General features: G+C 44.1%; 1 protein-coding gene across 1 annotated transcript in view; it reads left to right on the top strand.

Moving 5' to 3' along the window:
- The first annotated feature begins 13415 nt into the window (after positions 1-13415).
- Positions 13416-23452, top strand: part of FRMD1 (FERM domain containing 1) — a 54583-nt gene continuing 44546 nt past the window's right edge. The window contains exon 1 of the mRNA XM_081000689.1: positions 13416-13715. The gene's annotated coding sequence lies outside the window, so the exon portion shown is untranslated. The remainder of the gene's footprint in view (positions 13716-23452) is intronic.

Below are 23452 nucleotides of genomic sequence, written 5' to 3'. Positions count from 1 at the left end.
TAACACACTTGACGGGCTGGTCTAAACTCACTGTTCTGAGTTCTCTGCCTTTGTTTTTTCCTTCTTCTGCAAACCTTGGGGTTCCCTCAAGCCTCCTGGTACCTCTTTCTTGTCCATGGATGGTACCATTTTGGTTGCATAAGGATCTGCACTTGGAGAATCAGTTCAGTGTTAGGGTAAAGAATGAAAAAAGTAGTAGGAAAATCTTTGATTGCTTAAGGCATGGGTAGGCAAACTAAGGCCCGGGGGCCGGATCCGGCCCAATCACCTTCTAAATCCAGCCCGTGGACGGTCTGGGAATCAGCGTGTTTTTACATGAGTAGAATGTGTCCTTTTATTTAAAATGCATCTCTGGGTTATTTGTGGAGCCTGACAGATGTTTTTACATTAGTAGAATATGTCCTTTTATTTTAAATGCATCTCTGGGTTATTTGTGGGGCATAGGAATTCATTCATTTCCCCCCCAAAAATATAGTCCAGCCCCCCACAAGGTCTGAGGGACAGTGGACGGCCCCCTGCTGAAAAGGTTTGCTGACCCCTGGCTTAAGGGATCCTGAAAAGTAACAACCTGTTGATACAACTTTGGTGACCCTAATTGAGCTCTTTCTGATATATCAGTATGATAAATTACAGAGTAGCAAGAGAGTTAACCTTGCATTACCTTCAAAGTTGATGGGATTATTTATGTTGTAGTGAAGACAGTTTGAAACACTCAACCACCGTCAAATACTTAAGCACACAAGTTCACATTTTATTACACAAAGCTTTCTTGTTGCCCTGCCTGCACTTTTCTGGGCTCAATGAGTCAATATGCTTCGTTCCATTTTGGAGATGAAAGGCTACAAGTTGATCGCCTGCAGAGATTAGATTTTTAGAGCCACATTCTTAATTTGCAAGAGTATTGGGGGTCCGGTCCATTTTTTGCTGTTTAAAAAATAGCTGCCATCATTATTTTTCTCCCTTTACAAGCAGACATAAAATTTTATAACATAACAAGGTGAGTTAATCCTCCGAAACCCTTTAAAGTGAAAAGCACCACTAGCTGATATGTCAACACTTTCAAGCAGTGAGTTGCAGGCTGGGAACAGTGTGACCCTTTGCCTTGACAGCTCAGTTTTAATTAAGGCAATTAGGGGTAGATTCACACAACCTATTTTCCTCCACTGTGCAGTCATTTGTACTATTGCATCCTGGTAAGATCCACATGTAATTTGGTCTTCCAACACCATTTTCAGAAGCACTACGAAGTGTTAATGGGAGATAGAAATGATCAAACCAATGGGGGCACATGATCTACATGCTAAACGAGAGCTTGAGTTGGGGGAGAAATGTGTTTCACCTCACATTTAAAGGCAAATCTATCAAATTCTTAGTTTTTGAAACAATATGAGAACTGAAACATAGCCATCCTTTGGAATTCTTACCCTTCTGAATTCTGCGATGCGGTTCTCCAAACATACAATGTTTATTAAAATGCTTATAATATATTAATATAGTAGTGAAAATAATATACAAAAATAAGATGCATCCATTGGGGGAAATTGTTTCAAAAATGTGTACATTAGTCAAAACTGCATACAAAAGTATGTTCATTAGGAGAAATTTCCATTAAAATGTTGATGAATTTTCATTAAGTTTTTTAAATGAAAAAAAATCACAATAGATGCAGAACTGAATGGAAAGAACTGAATTTAAGATTGGAAAAGTGAGGAACCAAAAGAACTGAAACCAACCGATCCCCATAGCCTTAGCCGCAGCACAGGTCCACCACATGTTAGGGTCTCCAGTTCTAAGTGAACAGAGAGCCTATTGTTTATTACCGTATTTTTCGCTCTATTGGACGCAGTTTTTCCTCTCCAAAAATTGAGAGGAAATGTGTGTGCGTCCTATAGAGCGAATGCAGGCTTGTGCCATAGCCGCGCGCAACCCCTCCGGCAGGGAGAGGCTGCACGGGGCTATGGCTTCTTTAGCCCTGTGCAGCGTCTCCCGGCAAGGAGAGGCTGCACGGGGCTAAAGGGGAAGCCAAAACAGCGAGCGGGATGGATCCCGCTCGCTGCCTTGCCTGCTTCCATAGCTGCGCGCAACCCCTCCGGCAAGGAGAGGCTGCACGGGGCTAAAGGGGAAGCCAAAGCAGTGAGCGGGATGGATCCCGCTCGCTGTCTTGCCTTCTTCCATAGCTGCGCGCAACCCCTCCGCAAGGAGAGGCTGCACGGGGCTATGGCTTCTTTAGCCCCACGCAGCCTCTCCCGGCAAGGAGAGGCTGCATGGGGCTAAAGGGGAAGGCAAAACAGCGAGCGGGATCCATCCCGCTTGCTGCCTTGCCTTCTTCCATAGCTGCGCGCAACCCCTCCACAAGGAGAGGCTGCACGGGGCTATGGCTTCTTTAGCCCCACGCAGCCTCTCCCTGCAAGGAGAGGCTGCACGGGGCTAAAGGGGAAGGCAAAACAGCGAGCGGGATCCATCCCGCTCGCTGCCTTGCCTTCTTCCATAGCTGCGCGCAACCCCTCCGCAAGGAGAGGCTGCACGGGGCTATGGCTTCTTTAGCCCCACGCAGCCTCTCCCGGCAAAGAGAGGCTGCATGGGGCTAAAGGGGAAGGCAAAACAGCGAGCGGGATCCATCCCGCTTGCTGCCTTGCCTTCTTCCATAGCTGCGCGCAACCCCTCCGCAAGGAGAGGCTGCACGGGGCTATGGCTTCTTTAGCCCCACGCAGCCTCTCCCTGCAAGGAGAGGCTGCACGGGGCTAAAGGGGAAGCCAAAACAGCGAGCGGGATCCATCCCGCTTGCTGCCTTGCCTTCTTCCATAGCTGCGCGCAACCCCACTGGCAGGGAGAGGTTATGTGCAGCCTGTACGCTGCTCTTTGGGGCTGGGGGGGAAAAATATTTTTTTCCTTGATTTCCCCCCCTAAAAACTGGGTGCGCCCTATGGTCCGGTGCGCCCTATGGTGCGAAAAATACGGTACTTTGGATGCTTACATTTTACAGGGTGTCCACATGTTCATTGTCCTCGTGTGTTTTCCCTGATCTGCTTCCATTCTTTTTTCTTGCAGCAGGAAGAGCAATGAGTATTAGCACTAGGAGCAATCTGTCTAGAGGCAGCTTTTAACTTGTTTGCAATAAAAAAATATCCCACCTTTCTAATAAAATACTCAAGGGCAGAACATTTAGAACAAAACAATAACACCACAGAAAATCAAACACATGAAGATCAACAAAGAATACCACACTAGATCAGGCCTGCACAGCTTGTGTGGGTAATCAGAGCTTTAATTTCTCCCTCCTGTCTGCTCCACACAAAAATAAAAACACCTCCCACCTGCTCAAGCATCCCAGGTGCATAAAGAGAAAATGTTCCAGCCTACTAGGTGGTAACCAGGACAGGAGCTCAAAGTCAGACTCTCATTTTTTCCAGCCGGAGGAGAAGACGGAGAAAGAGGAGGGTCACAAACAGTAGCAGTCAGTTGGGTAGCAGAGAGACTGTTTAGACAGCAAAATAGAAGATTCGCTGATTTTGAAGGCAAAGTATGAAGAAATATTTTCATGAGTATCGTGGAATTGGAGAGTTGGAAGAGACTCATTGGTTTTCTAGTCTAACCCTTTGTTGATGGAGAGCCATGTTTACAGCATCCATAGGTGGCCGTCCAACCTCTATTTTAAAACTTCTAATGGAGAATCCACCACTTCCTGAGGCAGCTTGTTCCACTGTTGAGCAGCTCGTGCCATCAGGAACTTCTTCCTATTGTTTAGTTGCCCCCTTCCATGTAATCCGAACCTGTTGTTTCAGGTTCACCCCTGAGCCCCATCATCTGTGTGGTAGCCCTCCAACCTAGACACAAATCTAAACTACAGCTTGCTGCCAAAAATGAAATTAACCAGGAACTTCTCCTACCTTTGCCTTGGAACCAGGCAGGTTTCCCTCCCCCAGAACTTCCTTCTTCCATCCTGACTAATGATGTTTAGGTTACAGTATGGTACAAACAGGGAGGGGTTGAGAATTCTTGGATTCCTTGTCAGTCAAGAAACCACGCACTATTTCAATGGCTCTCTTGATCAGGCAAAGAACCACTAGCAACTGTGCACGATTGGCCTGAGCAGAGTGTTTGGCTTCATGGGTTCCTGTGCTGAAAACCCGGGTCCAAATCCCCAGTCAGTTGCAAGGCTGTAGGGCCTTGTTGAAGTCATTCCCTGTCAGCCTAACCTACCCCACATAGTTGCTTTGAAGCTAAAGCACGGCTCTGGGTTCCTTGGTGGAAGGATAAAATACTGTTATGAAGGTTGCGCACCACTACCAATCTCTGCTGAGCATTAGCAAGATTCCTGGGGGTTCCAGGCGCTTACCCAGGGTTGTGCTATTGCAAAAATTGAGGTACGGTGGAAGCTAATGCCTTTAAGAAATATGGTTTATTTTACATATATTTACAGCTAAAGCTGTAGAACATTACACCTCAAGAGTGTCCCCTTTGCTCCTCTCATTTAGCAAGCTTGTATCCAAAGCAGCAATCAGGTTTGTTTTTTAATGTAATTTTATTAAAGATTTTCTTGATTTACAGAAGTATGTGCAATGTCTCTCTCTTATTCCCCCCTCCCTCCATGTAACATTTTTTACAAATTCTTTTGTTTCGTTTGTTGAGACATTAGGAAGCAAAGGGGGGAAGAGGTGGAGGTGAGGGAAGATGGGGGGGTCGGGTGGCGATGTTTCTATTTTACTTAATATATGTGGGGTTTTGTGTCAGCGTTGCTTGTGCAAGTTCTCTGCTGTTCACTTGTGTTCCTTTGGTGGTGAGAGAGGTTGGGGTTGGCCTAGGGTGTGGTTGTTCATTTGTGGTTGGCTGTGGTGGTCTTTTTTTCATGTGTGAGTGGGGTAGGTGGGTGTTTTGGATCAGGTTAGCCATACCGATTTGTATGCTGTTGGTGTATTTTTGTCACTGTCTTGTTGGGCTGTGTATGTGATAAAGGGGAGCCATACAGGGGTGAAGGTGTCTGCTTCTATTTGTCCCCGTGTCAGTTTCAGTTTATTGGTTAATTTTTCTAGTAAGGCTGTTTCCCATACTATTTGGTACTATTGGTCCATGCTTACTCCTGACAGGTCTCTCCAGTGTTTGGTTATGATGTTTCTGGCTGCTGAAAGTAGGTGGGTTATGAGTTCTTTGTGGTGTACTTGGGCATTATTGTCTTGAAAAATGTTTACTAGGGCCAATTCTGGGGTGATTTCTAATACTTGCTTGGTTATAGCAGCAATCAGTTATGGCTCCTGGTCTCTCGGGGCTGCCTCCTCCAGCCAACGCCACATAGAGTTCTGCCTTGTTCCCAGAACACCTTTAGATTTCAAAAAGGACACATTTTTCCTGTGACATCATGCTCCCCCATCACCTTGGCAACCTTCCAAATCTCCTGTCAACTTGAGCAGGGGAGAATAGCTTTTTGCATTGCCAATTGGCTTTAATGGTCCAGCACCTGACTCCCCATTTGTTCCTTAATGGCTCTGCACTTAGCTAGCCTAGCCAGGCTGGTTTGCACAAACTAACCCAGGAATTTCATGGCCAGGCCAGTTCTGCAGCTTGTATTCTCCCTTCCTATCCCAAATATTATCTAAATACTACCATCTATTAATTTCTGCCATTCATTAACAGACTCTGGTACCCTAGATCTATGACAATACAAATGAAAAATGTAACTAAAATGTTGAATAGTTTGAGTTCTGGAGAAAATATGTTGCATCCAAAGCAGAGGATCTTATGGGTCTTACATGCACACAGCACAACTTCCCATTTGTTGCACTTATAGTCTGGCAAACTGGCAAAGGGCTGTTAAATCATAGCTTAAGAATCAGCTCTCAGTCTCACCATAAAATTCTTCTGGGCACAGGACCAAACTGTTTCACACTTCATTTTTATTTCATTTCCCATTGATGGACTCCAGCGAGCAATGAAGCAGGCAGAATCAGACATCAGTACCTTTAAAACATTCTTAATTGGGCTGATGGGTTTTACACAAGGAACAAAATACATCCCTTCTGTAATTAAAGTCAACTCCCCAGCATTGTGGAATGATTCTTGGGAAGGATTTATGCAAATGCATGCAGGTTTTTATATTAATTACATTTTTATATGGTGGGAAAATGCCAAATTGTGACGCTGTTTTTGTTGTTTTTAAGAATTTTCCTCTGTTGTGTGCAGTAACCCCTCCCCTTGCTTTTCAGGAAGAAAACTTTCATGTCATTTGCCTCTAAGCAACATTTTTTGAAAAGGCTGGGACCTGAAGACTTGATCCCATCTCACTCTGGCTTGCCGAGAAACAGAAATGAAGAGGAATTTGTAAATGGCAGTTTCTGCTGAGACAATTGCTTCCAGCCAATTGCTTTTGTTTCAAGGATTTGCCCATGTAGAGCTGGTTTTAGTCACGTCTGCCTCCTGATGTGCTCTCTCAATTCCTCCACTCTGAGCACCAACCCTCTTCTTTCAGCTTAAATAGGCAAGGGACTAGTAGGCAAGGCTGCTTCCCAAGATTGCACCTTTCAGAGCCTCTATTCTATTCTGCTCCCAGAATGCAAATCTGAATAAATTCTGCTGGGTGGGGATGGGGAGAGCAGACAATCAAGAGCAACAAATTGAAATACGTTTACTAAATTAAGAATGTAGTGCTTCTTCAATTCCCGCTTTAATCAAGGTAAAAGGTAAAGGTAAGGGACCCCTGGACAGTTAAGTCCAGTCAAAGGCGACTATGGGGTTGCAGTGCTCATCTCGCTTTCAGGCCGAGGGAGCCAGTGTTTGTCCACAGACAGCTTTCCGGGTCATGTGGCCAGCATGACTAAACCGCTTCTGGCACAACAGTACACCGTGACAGAAACCAGAGTGCACGGAAACACTGTTTACCTTCCCGCCACAGTGATACCTATTTATCTACTTGCACTGGCATGCTTTCGAACTGCTAGGTTGGCAGGAGCTGGGACAGAGCAATGGGAGCTCACTCCGTCGTGGGGATTCGAACTGCCGACTTTCTGATCAGCAAGCCCCAGAGGCTCAGTAGTTTAGACCACAGTGTTACCTTTACCCACTTTAATCAAACTCATTTGGAACACTGCTTGCTCAAGATTGAACACACAGGCATGGGCATAGCTGGGATTTGTGTCAGATGAGGGCAGGGCACCCACCTGTTATTTTATTTAAATCTGCATTTAACAATATCAAATTAAGATTAAAAATGCCTTTTTGCATGATTTGCAGGATGCCCCTTTGAGTTTATTCCACACACGTACCCACCTCGTGAAAATTTATTTTTAAAAAAGCCCTCACGTACAGTGTGCTCCTTTAGCGGGAATTCATTATTCAGTTCAGCTCCTGTTAGTGTTTCAACGCTAACACACTCCGCATAACCCTGGATTAAACTGTCCAAGCCATGTGATTCAAATATCACAAGCATGGAGAGAAATGTAGAATTATGTCTGTTCAAATCACATTAGGGAGATTTACAGCAGCATGACTATAAATCTGTTTTTTGCACATGACAAATTGGTATTTAGATGACCGTATTTATTTCATGAATTGTTGAATTTGGGCTGAAATGAATCAAGTGGATGGCATTCCGAAAAGTGGGAATGTGAATTAGCTCCGAGTTTAGGCCAACACATCCAGGAGGCATTCCCTCTAAACTGAAGCCATAATTTCAGCATGATTTCAGAAGCTCATCAGTGTAATTCCATATATTGCTCTACAATTAAAACTCTTTTAGTCTGAGAGAGGTATTTTGGTGCCTTCCAGCTCATTACTGCAGTGTCAGTCACAAACCAGTAATAGGCAATTTGGCCACTACTTAAGGCCATGCTCTTTAAAAAGTCTCAGGACAAAAACAAGGTCATGTTTAACTTGAATATTTTAATTCAATACAGTCAACCTCTTCTGCATTCCCTTTCCGTGAATTTCCCATGTAAATTGTAATTGATGGATAGGGGCTTTGATGGCATACAGCCTAGACTTGTTATTCGTTGTTTTAATTTAACGTGCTTTTTCCCCTGCTACTTTTCTTCCAGAAAAAGTTCAAAACAGCTCTCAGTGATAAAAGAATGTCAGACAAATAGCAGGAAAAAACCTAACAACAGCAAAAACCAAAAAAATCACACATTGGTTTGGGTCCTACCTTACCGAGCAGAAGACAACAACCCCATCTTCCATGTGACATCCCTTCAGATATTTGAAAATGGCTTTCAGTCTTCTTTTCTCCAGGCTAACCATTCCTAGCTCTCTCAACTATTGCTCATATGTCTTGTTTGGGGACCACTGATTTAATTGCAGGATCCCCCTGCCAAAAAATAAGACAGTAAGCATTCATTCATTCATCACTGCAACCAGAACATCATTAGGTCACTTCCCGGTGACCTGTTTATTGAGCATTCATTCTGATTTGTTTGCAGGCGGGTTAGATAAACCTGTGTCAAATAAATGTAATCCCATACTTTCCAGTAGATTTTGCCATTGTTTTCCATCTTCCAAAAAGTTCAACTTTGGGAGGAAGTGGGTTTTTTCCAGAAGAACTCCAAATCAACTGTAATTGCACAACCTAAATTTGTGGGCGTATGATTGAATCCCACTGTAAAATAGCAACTGCCTAGATGTGTCCTTAGTCTCAAATTTAAAATATAGATTTTTTTAATAAGCTTTACATACTGTAAATTGCTTTCATTGCTTATGGCACTTCTGTAAACACACTATTTACTTATTTTGATTAACAAAATTCATTGCTGATGTACTTTACAAGAATAAATTATTCATCTGTTTTAAACTTACCAAGAGAACTTATTGTTTTTATTATTGACTTAGGTCAGACCCATTGAAATTAATGAATGTGACTATGTTAAGTAAATTAATTTCATTAGGTCAACTCTGTGTAAAAGCTGAATCCCACCAGGTGAAATTCTTTTCCAATTCTGAGCATCGTCATGTAGTTTGATGGTAATGATAGTCCATATAACCAGTGAATAATACTTTACAGTGGGAAATTATTTTCAGCTATGTCAGCTATTAAGGCTACACACTATCCTCTGCAAACTTACCTGGGAGTTAGACCCATTGAAAGCAATAAGGCTTTCTTCTGAGTAAGCATGCATAGGATTGTGCTGTCTGTGCCCTTTTCTATCCCTATCAAGATTAAGAGTTTCTTGAATGAATAACCTATTATTCCTTTTGAGTTATTTTTTCCTATTGATTCCCACGGCACACCTCCTGTTGGTCCTCTGTTTACAAAATTTGTGGAGGACAAATACCCCAGATTTCTTACTTCTGAGTCATCCTGTCTTGGCTGGAACAGGCCAGAGCTTTCAGAAACCTCAGCGGGGAAATTCTCTTTGTTTCTACTGAATAAGTGTTAGCAGTTGGCAAAAGATTATAGTTAAGACGCTATTTTATGGGCTATGACACCATCAAGGGAGAAGTCTGCCATCACCAACAATAGTTCTATGTTAGAAACGAAAACTTTATATGTATCTTAAAACAGCTATGGTCGGTAGACACAGACCCTCAAAGTGTCCCTATTTTCCAGGGACGTCCCTGAATTAGAGAAGCCGTCCCAGTTTCTGATTTGATCCTGGAATGTCCCACTTTTCCTTAGGACGTCCCTATTTTCATTGGATAAATGTTGGAGGGTATAGAGTTTTCTGATCCCCGAGCCATCTGAAGGCAATCCTGTATGAGGAAGTTTTGTTTTAATGTTTAATGTTTTGTTATGTTTTTATATATGTTGGAAGCTGCTCAGGGTGGCTGGGGCAACCGAGTAAGATGTGTGGGGTATAAACAGTAGAATTATGGAATAGGACATCCCTGTTTTCATTAGATAAATGTTGGAGGGTATGTAGACAGTGAGGGTGGTAGGCCTGCCCTAGTTCAAAGGAGTAATTTACAGCAATGGGCACAGGGGTTGCTTTTTAAGGACAGTCTGTATCAGACAAAAATCCCACCTAGGCCACTGTTCTGTTCTCACAGTGCCAACCAGATGCCTATGGGAAACCCACAAGCAGGCCATGAGAGCAGTACAGTGGTACCTCGAGTTACAGACGCTTCAGGCTACAGACTCCGCTAACCCAGAAATAGTACCTCAGTTTAAGAACTTTGCTTCAGGATGAGAACAGAAATCGTGCTCTGGCGGCGCGGCAGCAGCAGGAGGCCCCATTAGCTAAAGTGGTACCTCAGGTTAAGAACAGTTTCAGGTTAAGAACGGACCTCCAGAACAAATTAAGTTCTTAACCCAAGGTACCACTGTAGCACTCTCCGGCATGTGACCCTCAGCAACAGACATTCAGAGGCGTACCACTTCTGATAAAGATTCACATTATACATTTAAAGCAGGCTTCCTCAAACTCGGCCCTCCGGATGTTTTGAGACTACAATTCCCATCATCCCTGACCACTGGTCCTGCAAGCTAGGGATCATGGGAGTTGTAGGCCAAAAAATATCTGGAGGGCCGCGTTTGAGGAAGCCTGATTTAAAGCATATTCAGCACATATTCAAAGCATAGGACTCCCCCCCCCCAAAAAAAATCCTGAGATCTGTAATTCCCACCCCACCCCCAGAGCTACCATTTCCAGCATCCTTAACAAACTACAGTGCCCAGGATTCTTGGGGGGTAGTCATGGGTTTTTAATGTGTGTCTGCTTTTAATATCCAGAGCTATAGAGCTGTGCTGGTCACAATCTGTCTGATGTGCAGCTAATTCAGCATGAAAAGAAGCAGGGGTCCCTTTTTGTATCTCTTTCAGCCTAGTGCCATGTTACTCAAACTTTTAAAACTTAGCCCCTGTTCTGGAGCTACCTTACTCTATCCTGCCTCCACCCCTGCACCAATAATCTGTTCTGCAAGTACAATTTCTTTTTGGGGAGAAGAAATGGCTAAGGAGCAAACCCTACACCAATCCAGAGTTGAGCCCCTAAAACGGTTGGATGTTGTATTGTACACCTCCTTCCGGCAACTCCTGCAGTCAAGCTGGTGCCAAATATATTGCTCTGCTTCCCTTTGGTCCACACCAGCGAGGCGTCTGGGCAGCCCAGGACCTCCATACACAATGCCCAGGCTTGTGCCCCAGGAGGTCACTTTGGTGCTGCTAGTGCAACAGTTTGATTTCACCCCCGGAGGCCTGCTTCATTGTCTTTCAATGCCAAAAACATGTAAAATGTAAACATTTTCTCTGAATCTGATGATGATAATGTACTTCTCTAAATAATAACACAAATACAATATATACTTCTTTAATCTCCCTTATCGTCACATGAGATGAAGTAGATTTGGAGCACCACAAAATGGGCGGCAGACAGATCTGACCCAAACAGCACCACCCACTGGGATGTTCTCCTGCATAAGCTCTGTTGAAATGAATGGGAGCTGTTCAAGACCATAACCATGCTGGATGTCTGTAGGGCATGATTCCAAGATACCGTATTTTCCGCTCTATAAGACGCACCAGACCACAAGACGCACCTAGTTTTTGGAGGAGGAAAACAAGAAAAAAAATATTCTGAATCTCAGAAGCCAGAACAGCAAGAGGGATCGCTGCGCAGTGAAAGCAGCAATCCCTCTTGCTGTTCTGGCTTCTGGGATAGCTGCGCAGCCTGCATTTGCTCCATAAGACACACACACATTTCCCCTTACTTTTTAGGAGGGAAAAAATGAGTCTTATAGAGCAAAAAATACGGTAAATCACACTTGTTGAAATATGGTTATAAATTCATGGTATGACTCTATAGGCAATAGTGGCCATGTTTTTCAAAAGTATAGAAGACCAATATTGCCTATGTAATTCAGGCTAACTGGCAACACTGTTCAATATGATGACTTTTTTCATCAGTGCTTTAATTACAGTTTGTTTTAATTGCAATTTCACAATCGCTAGCCCTTGAATGACACCTGTAATAATAATAACATCTTCCAATTGAGATGTAGTCATCTAATATACAGCTGAAGAAATGGCAAGCCATAGAAAAATTGGTGTCCATTTCTAAGAGAGCATATGTAAAAGGTAAAGGTAAAGGACTCCTGGATGGTTAAGTCCAGTTGAATTCCACTGAGGGAGCCGGTGTTTCATCGTGTGGATTAGAACTGCCAACCTTATGATTGGCAAGCCCAAGAGGCTTGCTGGTTTAGACCACAGCACCACCCGCGTTCATAAGAGCCCATATATTACAATACAGATCTCCTACAAAGACAGTTGTCATTATAGCAAGCTAGACCACACCTCTTTCCCAAGGTGTGGTTAGATTAACACATGATTCATTTATGAAATTCCCGGATGCCACAGGAAATAAATTATATCCTCTGGTTGCTAAACACAGTAAATGTAGAAAAGGAGCCTTTGGAAGAAAATGACTGAGGTCCACCAGATCTAAACAGGTATAAATTACAGATGAGCATTGTGTGACTCCTTGAATTTATAGCATTTGAGGCTCATGTTACAAACTCTTTTTAATTTCATATAATCCAGGAAAGCCAAGATCCATTGCATCTCCCCAAGTGTTTCATGCTACCAATTCCCAGTTTGTCTGGTTTGGAAAAGTACTGTCCACTGCCCGTCATATTTCGATGTTCCATGTCTAGCAGGTTTATTGTGTAAGAGCACCAATTCCAGATTAACAGTTGATTGATGGAAGGTCATAAGGCCTCCCCAAAAACTTTCTGCAGGCAGTAATATAACGAATTCTTAGGCCACTGCCACACAACCTGTTCCTCGAGCTGATATGTTGGCACAAAGATTACAGAGGCAGCCTAGATGACATTGGCTATCCACTGAGCATTCATTATGATTCCTGTGCAGGGAAGTTATATAAAATTGCAACAAGCAAAACATTCCAGTGCTTGGAAGAAGTATAGCAGTGTTTCCCAAACTTTGGTCTCCAGCTGTTTTTGGACTACAGCTCCCATTATCCATGACCACTTGTCTTGAAGCACCAGGAGGCAACATTTGAGGCTTTTTGGTTCCAAGAATAGGTGAGTAAGAGGTGTAAAGCATGGGAGAAAGTAGACGGGGCAGTTTTTCTCCCTCTGCCATAACTCATGGTTATCCAATGACGCTCAATGTTGGAAGATTCAGGGCGGGCAAAATAATGTATCTTAACAAAGTCGCTGTGGTTAAACTATGGCATTTACTCCCATAAGAGGCAGTGACGGTCACCAACTTGGATATTAAGTGGGATAGCTATGGGGGCGCCGCCCCAGTGAAGGAGCACTACCTGAGTGTGCCACCGATCTGCGAAAAGGGCGTCTCCTGGCTCGGCCAATCGCATCGCAGCGATGGGAAATGGGAGGCTGCTTCGTTTCCGCCGCCCCCGCCGCCCGCCGGGTTCCTCCTACGCGCTCGGCGCCCCGCCTCTCCACGTGGGCTTCCATTGAGAAGGCGACAAAGCGTCTCTCTCGCACTGTTTACAAGCAGCCGCGCTGGGAAGGATCCGAAAGCGACCTCAGGGGGCGGGATCGTGGGAGGAGGCGCTCGGGATTGGCGGGCTCTTCGCAAGGCAGGGCTCGGCTGCCCCGCTGCCCCTTCTTCCCAGGGGGCGAGTTCTTCGAAAGGCAACCTCCGGGTTCCTAATTTCCGTCTTCTGTTAGGCGCCTCTTTCTGGCGTGGTGGTGGAGGGAGGCTGCTGAATCTGACTGAGCTGTGAAGGAGCCGCGCTGCAGTTATCAGGATCCGGACCCAACAGTCTTTCCTCCTCACGTTTGCTGCTTGCTGCAGGCAGAACCTGGCTGTAAGTACTACTTGGCGATAAACTGTGTTTGGTTGACCAATAAAATATGAAGTACTGCTTGTTATGTCGGATCTCCAACCTGCACATCTAACCTCTCCCCACCACCTCCACACCTGACACAAGTTTCTTGATCCGGCGATGGCGACAGGCTGGAGTTATGCTGTTGAGAGGGATTATTAATTTGCTTACGCGATTGATCTATTTATCTGCTGTTTTGGCGCCTTCTCTTGCATTTGCTTCGTTTTATGTCCCCAGATGTTTTTTGCGCGGTGCTAATTTTCAGAGCAGCGTAACGAGCAACAGGTTTAACAGGCGCCGGACTCCTATCATAGGAGTATTCTTGCATTTTCACTTCTTGGATACCCCGCTGCGCAGCCTAGAATCATTATTGCCTTTCCTACAGATGACGCTTTCCTAGCACTCCTTAGCTCTGCACACACGAAAAGATCAGCTGGGTAGGAGAGTCCCTTCGGGCTCCCTTTCCGAAGAGTATTGTTTAATTTCGCGTGCAGACTTTGATCTGATTTCTAGGCTTAATGAATCCGCCTGAGCGTTCTGATCCAATTAATTTAGATGTCGACTGTGTCACTAATGTGAATGAATGAATTTCGAACACAGCCTTGGAGTAATTCCTCCCCCTTCTCCCCCCACTCTCTGCTTTTCTGTCGCTTTGTTTTTTTGTGTGGTCGAATATAGGTCACTTTAGACAACACTCTTGCAACCGTTCTCGTCTGTTCATTTTGGTTCAATCTAAATATTTAAACTTTTTAATTATGCCAAACTTCCTCACTTGTCCAGATCAATATAGGAAGTGACTTTTTTTTAATGAAAGGAAAAAAGACTCTTTAGAATTTCACATGTTCCAGGAAATCATACTTTTCAAGGGAATTTTTTTCAAATCAAAGACGGGTGTTTTTAACAGAGGTCCTCTTTGCAGTTCTGAAACTGTGAGGGCCTGTATTTGCAGACTGCATCGCACACATTTTTCCTACATGATATGGGGCAATGGTATGTAGAGTGCTTGTTTTGCCACCTGTACACCTTCCTGGAAGCGGCATCTTCCTAACAGGTCCAGGTAGCACAGTAAACAGTGGAATGATATTCACACACAAAGGTGTGTGTATTTTCCGCCTTGACCCATGTAGGAAAATTCTTGATTGTGATATGAAATAGTTCTGACTCATTTGCTCAACTATTCTTCCATCACTAATATCACTGACAGAGGTTTGGGCAGTCTGAAATAAGGGCCACAATGGAAACTTGCAACAAAATGTTGCAACGGGAAGTTCTCTTGTTCTAGATTCCAGCCAGCCATGCCCTCTTCCATCCTACTGTGTTTGTGTTCTCCCACATCAGCCAATCAGCACTGACTGAGCATTGAGTACGTTCAGTGGTGATTGGGCTGTTTTTGGTTCTCACCCCCCTCATTCCCACTCTAAAGTTTTTTGTACTTCCTGAAAAAGTTGGGGTTCCTCAGCTGATCCCCTGCACTTGTGCAAGGATGGTCCCTTTTTGCCTTACACAGATCAGCACTCTGAGAATGAGTTTGTTATTTGTATTTATGACTGAACCCATTATGCCAAATGGGGTGGTAGGGAGACAGAGGTGATGGGATTCTGGACTATACTATTTTAGACTTCAGATGGGGTGTCATTCTCTTGAACGTTGACCCATATTTTCTTTTAAAAGCCCTGGGCAGGGCTACAAAAAAAATCATTTTTACTGGATTTCTGGTTTACTACATGTTGTTGTTGTTTTGCAAAGGAGAACATTCAGAAATGATACCCGCACCTGGTATGGCCCAATAATCCACTATCTTAACAAGTCATTAGTTTAGTTTTTTTTATACAGTGGTACCTCTGGTTGCAAACAGGATCCATTCCGGAGGCCCATTCGCAACATGAAAAATCCACAACCTGAAGCGCCGTATCTGCGCAGGTGCGTGGCACCATTTTGCGCTTGTGCGCATGCGCGAAGCACAATTTAGCACTTCTGCGCATGCGCGAGTGGTGAAAGTACCCTTTCTGGTACTTCCGGGTCGCCACGGGACACAACCTGAAAAAACATAACATGAAGCAAACGTAACATGAGGTATGACTGTATTCTGCTTTTTCACAGTGAACTGTGCCCAAAGTGTTTCGCAACTAGCATCCAGTTATCAAAATGAAAAATGTCTGTGTGTGTGTGTGTGTGAGAGAGAGAGAGAGAGAGAGAGAGAGGGAGGGAGGGAAAGAGAGAGAGAGACCAGTACAGTATACAAAACAGCAATAAATTCAAATACAGCCAAATCAATGAATATAGAATAAACCAATATTACCAGGATATAATCTGAATTTAATATATAAATACAGAGCAAAATGAAAGTCATACAGTGCAGAGGGAGTGGGGTAGGTCATCTCACCAGGCTAGATGATTTACAATTGGCTCTCTCAACTACCCTCAGGTAAAGGGGAGTGCTGGGGAGGGCAAAGATGGCGAGTGCTCTTCCCCAGCCTCCTGGCAACTGCAGCACCTGGTGCTGGTCTTGTTGCACCGAGCTCACAAATGCCAAAGTGTAGAAGAGGGCAGGGGTGCACATATAACTGTGTTTCATTTCTAGTGATGCGAAAATTTCTTGGTTCACTTCCTCCTGCAGTTTAGGAAACTGGGCTGCAGCTATGCAAAAGAGAGATAATCTTCACCATAATTTTATCTCATTAAAAAACAACAACCACCAAAGACTTGGAACCTTCCCTTGGGATCTGGCTCCAGATACCTGCACAGAAGCTGACAGACTGTGTTTAGTCTCATCCCCGGCATAATCTGTCTGGTGATCAGTCTCGGTTTTCTTAGAATATTTTCAGCGACACTTTTATCCGTGCTAAAATACATTTCTCTCGAGGCAGATAAGCTGAACTGCACATGCGGCACATTCTTCTTCAGTTCTCATCCGAATGTTGACAGAGACTTGCATCTTGCCTGTGAGACTAGCAGCAAAGTCAAATAGGGGAAAGTGTGACAGTGGAGGAAGGGGATTTGGACTTGATGAGTAGGGAAACCCCCTTGTGTACCCAATCAGACAGCTTGGGTGGCTGCTTGTCTGCTACCCCTATTTTTCTGGGGTTGGGTGAAGGTCCTTCCCAACACACCTGTTGGGGCCCTGAGAATCATGGAACCATAGAACTGTAAAGTTGGAAAGTACCATGAGGGTCATCTAGTTCAACCCCCTGCAATGCAGGAGTCTTTTGCCCAACATGGGGCTCAAACCCACAACCCTGAGGATGAGTCTTCTGCTGTACCAACTGAGCTACCTCAGGGAATGGTGGATTGTACCTTGATAGGAAAGGAGGTGTCCATTGTCCTGTTGAGCACCAGAATCTTCTAGGCATTCCAAGTTCTACTAGTGCATGCTTCTCAGATTGCAGCCCTTGCCCCACCTGCTCAAGTGCATCACATACATTAACTCAATTATCCTTCTAACACCTTGTGAGGTAGGCCGGTATTATTGCCCCCATGTATTCGATGGGTGGGAAAGCTGGTTGGAAATTAAAAACCCATTCATGTGTTACTTGTGTGTAGGGCAGCCTTGTGTGTTGGGTGCCCAGATGTCGTTGGACTAGATAATTTTGTTTGTTTGTTTATACATACATACGTACGTACATACATACATACATACCCTGCCCATCTGGTTGGGTTTCCCCAGCCACTCTGGGCGGCTCCCAACAGTATATTAAAAACACAATAAAACATCAGACATTAAAAACTCCCCTAAACAGGGCTGCCTTCAGATGTCATCTAAAAGTCAGATAGTTGTTTATTTCCTTGACATCTGATTGGAGGGCATTCCACAGGGTGGGCGCCACTACCAAGAAGGCCCTCTGCCTGGTTCCCTAGAACCTAGAATTCCCATAATCCCTAGCTACCAGGACCAGTGGTCAGGGATGATGTGGGCCTAACATATGTGGACCCAAGTTTGAGAAAGGCTGGTGTAGGGCAATTGTGTCTTGACCGAAAAGCGAGACTGCACATTTAGCCCTGCTCCCAACATCACACCTGCTTCTCTGTAATAAAATCCCCAAGCCACAAATCCCTGCTGACACATACAGTAGGGGCTCTACACAATTGGGTCACCTGATTGTGCAGGTATCCTGAATGTGTGATGCTCTTACATACAGCAGAAGCTTATGTGTTGTGTGTTTCATACAGACAACAGCTCACTGTGTGTGACTGTTCCAGGAAGTGGATGTGAAGTTGCAGGTGGGGCTGCTTCCCAGTCAACCCACAATTGCCTCACATGGAAATAAAGGCATGGAAAGGGCTGAGGAGACAAAGTGACTTCTGTAAAGCGCAGGAGACAATTATGACTGAACTAACAAAGCAGCAAAGAGAGGAGAGTAACAGAGAAGAATTTACAGAGTTGCTCAAGCTGTTTTGATAACATCTTCCATTTTGTAGTTATTATCCTGATAAAGTTTTAATTGGAGTGCTGTGGGCAATTCATTATTTTCTCCTCTTGGCACTTGTTTGAGGTTTACCTCGCTCTTCACCTTTTGTAGACGTAAGGGTATGCCTTTGTGAGTTCATGGTTGAACTGGGGTTTAAACGAAGGGTGCCTCTATCATAGCTTATGCTCTTAATCGCTGAGCAACACCAGCTTAGAGCTCAGAAGGTCTGTAGGCCCTGTCACTGTTGACATTTCATTCATATACCTTTATTGTTCCGCAGAATAACATAAGTAAAAGGTGGTCCCCTGGTGTGAAGCACATACATTTCAAATTTAGATATGGGCCAGGAGGATGAGGACACAAGAAAGTGAGGTGGGGGGGGGGGCAAGGGTAACAAAGGATGAATGTATGTAGCCTTTATTATGGTTGGGGATGAAGACTCAATGATTTCTGTGAAAGGCAACACAAAAACATCAAGAGTAGCACTGCTGGATCAGACTGAAGGTCCATCTAGTTCAGCATTCTGTTTCTCCAAAGTGGCCAATCTAACTAGTATTGTCCCCCAGAGACTGGCATTTGCGCAAGATAATTTTAGACATTGCCTTCTTTGCTAAGTAGCTTTAAGATTTTTCTTTCTTTTTTTGCATTTGGAAAGCTTGGTCTGGCTGGGGTGTAATAATTTTGTTCCTTGGCATTCATAGAGGGATGCTGAGCAATCTTCTGAAAACATTTTTCAGCCTCTTCGAAAGCCAAGTTTTCTGAGTACAAATGCTGCTGCCACTGTATGTCCAGAGCACGTAAAATGGATTATAGGTTAGCATCTGTTCATTGGGCCTGTTATTGGTCTTCCTACTAATTTTTATTGGTCAATTGAACCACTTGATTATAATCTGCATTGTTTTTTCTCCCTGCTGTGCTAGCGCTTAAGGGGGCAGAGGAGGAAAAGGGGGTGGAACTCAGCATAACCAAAAAGCACATTTCCAACCCTGAGTGAATCTAGGCCAGCTTTCACCAACCTTGTGCTTTCCAGGGGTTTTGGACCACAACTCCCATCAGCCTTGTGCTGGGACTGATGGGAGTTTCAGCCCAAAACCTCTGGAGGGCACCAAGTTGGCAAAGTCCCCTCTATACAGCATCTCCACTTCCTCTCTCTGTCTCTAATATTCAACCATTCCCACACATTGAGTTTTCCCTTTTCTACCCTTTATGACACATTCAGACATACCTCAGTCATAAGAGCAAAGTCAAAATACAGTGGTACCTTGGATTAAGAACTTAATTCGTTCCGTAGGTCCATTCTTAGCCTGAAACTGTTCTTAACCTGAAGCACCACTTTAGCTAATGGGGCCTCCCACTGCCTCCCCGCTGCCGTTGTCTGATTTTTGTTCTCAACATAAAGCAAAGTTCTTAACCCAAGGTACTATTTCTGGGTTAGTGACGTCTGTAACCTGAAGCGTCTTTAACCTGAGGTACCACTGTAACCTGTGGTACCACTGAGGTACCACAGTAGTGGCATGCAGGTGAGGGAGGCTATTTGCCATCACATTAAAAAAGAAAAAAAGCTTGCACATGGAATGCAAGCATGAGGAGGAGAGGTTGTAGCCTGACTTTCTCCCTGACTTGCTAGCTTTCTAGCTTATGTATCTAGCATTGCTTGTTCTTTAGGCTCAGGCCAAATACCAGTATTCCTTGTCATTTTTATCCTTGCGATTAGATAATACAGTAAAACCAGGAAACTGAGCTGAGAAGTGGCTTAGCTGCGAAGCCTACCAACATTTGGAAGGTTTAATTTCTTCCCCTCTCCCCTTGCTCAAGCCTGTTGTGGAGGCAGGTTATCTGAGCAAACAAGCAGGAAGACCTGCCAGGTCACAGTGCACTTTCTTTTTCCAAAGCAAGTTGACATTCATGCCTTTGCTCTTAGCTGAGCAGATGAAATGTGTGGAAGTTCCCTCTCTGTGGCAGCCCCCGCCCCAGTCACCATTGTGTTTTGACAGGAGCACCAGGTATTCTTCAGCTTTTCACAGACTTCAGCAAAGAATGCTTGCTTGGGCTGTCTTTGTGGGGAGCTGAGGAAGAACCTTCCTCGCCATCCAAGCTGTTCCCAAATGAGCCACCTGTGCAACGGCTCATTGGTAGGACTTTTCATGTAGCAAAAATGGTACCTTCCACTCCAGATGTTGTGGACCACAGTTTTGATCTTAACTGACCATTGACTGTTGACTGGGGGCCGATGGGAGTTCTAGTCCACAACTTCCAGAGGATACTACATTGTTTATCTCTTGTGTAGAATTCCTTGGTTTCAGTCCCTGGCATCTGGTAAACACCACTGCCTGGAAACAGCTGGAGACAGGCTGCTAGTCACTGTGGGCAGTACTGAGCTATGTGGACCAATGGTCTGAAGCAGAGAAAATTTCCTGCCGTTGTGTTTTCCACAAAGGTTGCCCAAGATTGTGAAAGTAATATGGTTATCGCCTCCTAGGCCGCTTCTAGAGCAAGTTATAAGTACTGAATCGACTGTACTATCCACCTTTTACCTCTGTTCTGTCTGCTTCTCTTCAGCAGATCTCATGACTTTTGAAATCCACAGCACCGAAACAAAGAGTCTTTGTCATAACAAAGGGATTATTCACAATTATTGCACTTGATTAAATGCTCAAATTTTCAAGAAGTAATCCTTAACCCTTTGCTTTTAACATACCACAGCTACTCAACATTGTTTAGAATTGGAAGCTATCTGTTTAGGGCTTCTGCACAATTGGTACCATCTCCTCTTGTACCATTCTTGTCACCTGATCATTTATTTCTGGACTTCCGAGGCCACCATGGGTCTTTGTTACTTTGAAAAGTGCTTGACTGCATTGCTCTCAAGTGCTTTTAAGTTAAAATGCACTCACCTATATTAGCAAAGTGGTCTGCCAAACAGACTTAAACTGGCTGCTTATGGGTAAGATATGATTATACAGAACAGTGAGACAGGTAAGGAGAGGCTTTGCATTCCACTTCTTCCATACTATAGGTGATCACTTTCTGTACCAGCTAATTCCCTGCTGGAACTGGTCAGTTCTTACAGCTCAGCAATCTCCAGGCTTTTTACGACCGTGAGCAGATTTGGATTTTTGAGTAAGTTCTATGGATGCCATCCCTCTCGTCACTTCTCTCTCCTCCCTGGGGAAACAGAAAAATAGAATGTGCATGCACACACACTTTGCTTTTCCCAAGTACCTCTGGTTAAAAGAGAGATCCAGTAGAATTGACCTGAATCTTCAAAAATCCATAGAGTTGGGAGAGGAAGTGGGAAAGAGTGTCATTCTTTCAGCTTCCTCTTTCAGCTCCATGTACTTTTCAAGGAAGAAGAAGGTAACCACTCTCACCAACTCAAGATCAAAGGCGCAGTGTGTGGGGAGGCTCAGAGAATTCATAGGTATCAGGGAAGACCTTAAGGGTGCTATTGAACCCACAGCTGCTGTGTTGGCAACCACTGTTACACCTGCAATAGCTTCAGATGAATAAGAAGAGAACACAATTCAGTGATGGGGCATGCTTACTTTGCATCCAAATGGTCCCAGGTTAAATCCTTGGGATCTCCAGGGAAGATTCCTGTCTGAATCCTGGGAGAGTTGTTGCTAGTCAAAATGGGCAATACTGACCTTTGTTGTTGTTGTTGTTCTTCAGTCATTTAGTCGTGTCCGACTCTTCGTGACCCCATGGACCAGAGCACGCCAGGCACTTCTGTCTTCCACTGCCTCCCGCAGTTTGGTCAAACTCATGTTGGTAGTTTCGCGAACACTATCCAACCATCTCGTCCTCTGTCGTCCCCTTCTCCTTGTGCCCTCCATCTTTCCCAACGTCAGGGTCTTTTCCAGGGAGTCTTCTCTTCTCATGAGGTAGCCAAAGTATTGGAGCCTCAGCTTCACGATCTGTCCTTCCAGTGAGCAGTCAGGGCTGATTTCCTTAAGAATGGAGAGGTTTGATCTTCTTGCAGTCCATGGGACTCTCAAGAGTCTCCTCCAGCACCATAATTCAAAAGCATCAATTCTTTGGCGATCAGCCTTCTTTATGGTCCAGCTGACCTAGATGAACCAATTTTCTGGCTCAGGATAAGGCAGCTTCTTATGGTACATGCGACCTTATAAATCATACTGATGTTCATGATCTATATTTATTGGCTAGCAATGACATCCAGGTGCCTCACAGAAACAAACCAATGAATTTTACTGGGAATCTATTGCCATGTGAGGAATCCAGTTCATTATGCAACAAAGTGAATTGTAGCCAAAAGGTCAGAGCAGGAGGTGAGGCAATCGGTCCATTGTTCCATAGGTAAATATGTATAGTAATGAGAGTTAAACAAGGCAGAATTTTTCTAGAAAGATATGTCCTGGAGGTTTAGCCTTCATCTTCTGTAAAGCTTTTTAATCAATGCTGCCGTGGCAAATATTTGCCAAGCAATACTTAAAAGTAAGGATGGTTGGCTTATTTCACAATAAGGACTGTAATGGAAACAGACCACAGATGATAGGAACCTGAAATGAATCTTCTATTGTAGTCCAAGGCAAATGAAACAATTTGTATCTTATTTGTGTTAACAGGAATGCCATACTTACTTATCTTTTGGTGCTGGACCGTTTTAATACATACTGTCGTCATATTTTTTAAGTGTATGTCTGAAGATAGAAATGTCCTTTCAAAAAAGAGCAAAGATGGCTGGGAATCTCAGGATTCCAACAAAAGCCTGTAGGTAAGTGCAGTAGGACCAGCATTTAGCCTTCAAGCTCTTTGTGGATGAATCATATTTACCAGTAGTAAACTCATCATTTGTCATGGGTTCCATTGGCCTCCCATAGATTGGTCACTGTGAGAAAAGGGATACTGTACTAGATAGGTGTTTTGTCTGGTCCAACAAGGCTCTTCTTGCCCTTTGATACAAAATACCAGAGCCAGAATGTCCACTGCCTATTTCTATTTCCTGATGGCATCCAAAAAAGTAAAATGGGAAAGCACCTAAAATCTCTCTCTCAAATCCCTGCTTCTTCTGAAATGAAATTTCTAATAACGCCCTGGCTCTAGATATTTTCCTAAAGACAATCCCATGCCCTTTGAGGAGTGGCAGTGGGTTTGAGTCTGTTCAGAACAGATCTGCAAGTGCCAAACTCTGACCCTGAAACTACCTACCTCTTTGGATTGACTGTGCTGATTCCTAGTTGCCATTCCAGAGACTGCCCAGAACAGACATTCTAATCCATCATTTGGGATTCACAGTTGTAATGTAGGCAGGTTTGGGTTAGCAATTGTGGATACCCTTATGTATCTGGA

This window comes from Podarcis pityusensis (assembly GCF_964106645.2).
Source record: "Podarcis pityusensis genome assembly, chromosome: 3".
Lineage (NCBI taxonomy): Eukaryota > Metazoa > Chordata > Lepidosauria > Squamata > Lacertidae > Podarcis > Podarcis pityusensis.
The sequence above is the reverse complement of the archived record's forward strand: the minus strand, read 5'-3'. Positions and strand labels throughout refer to the sequence as shown.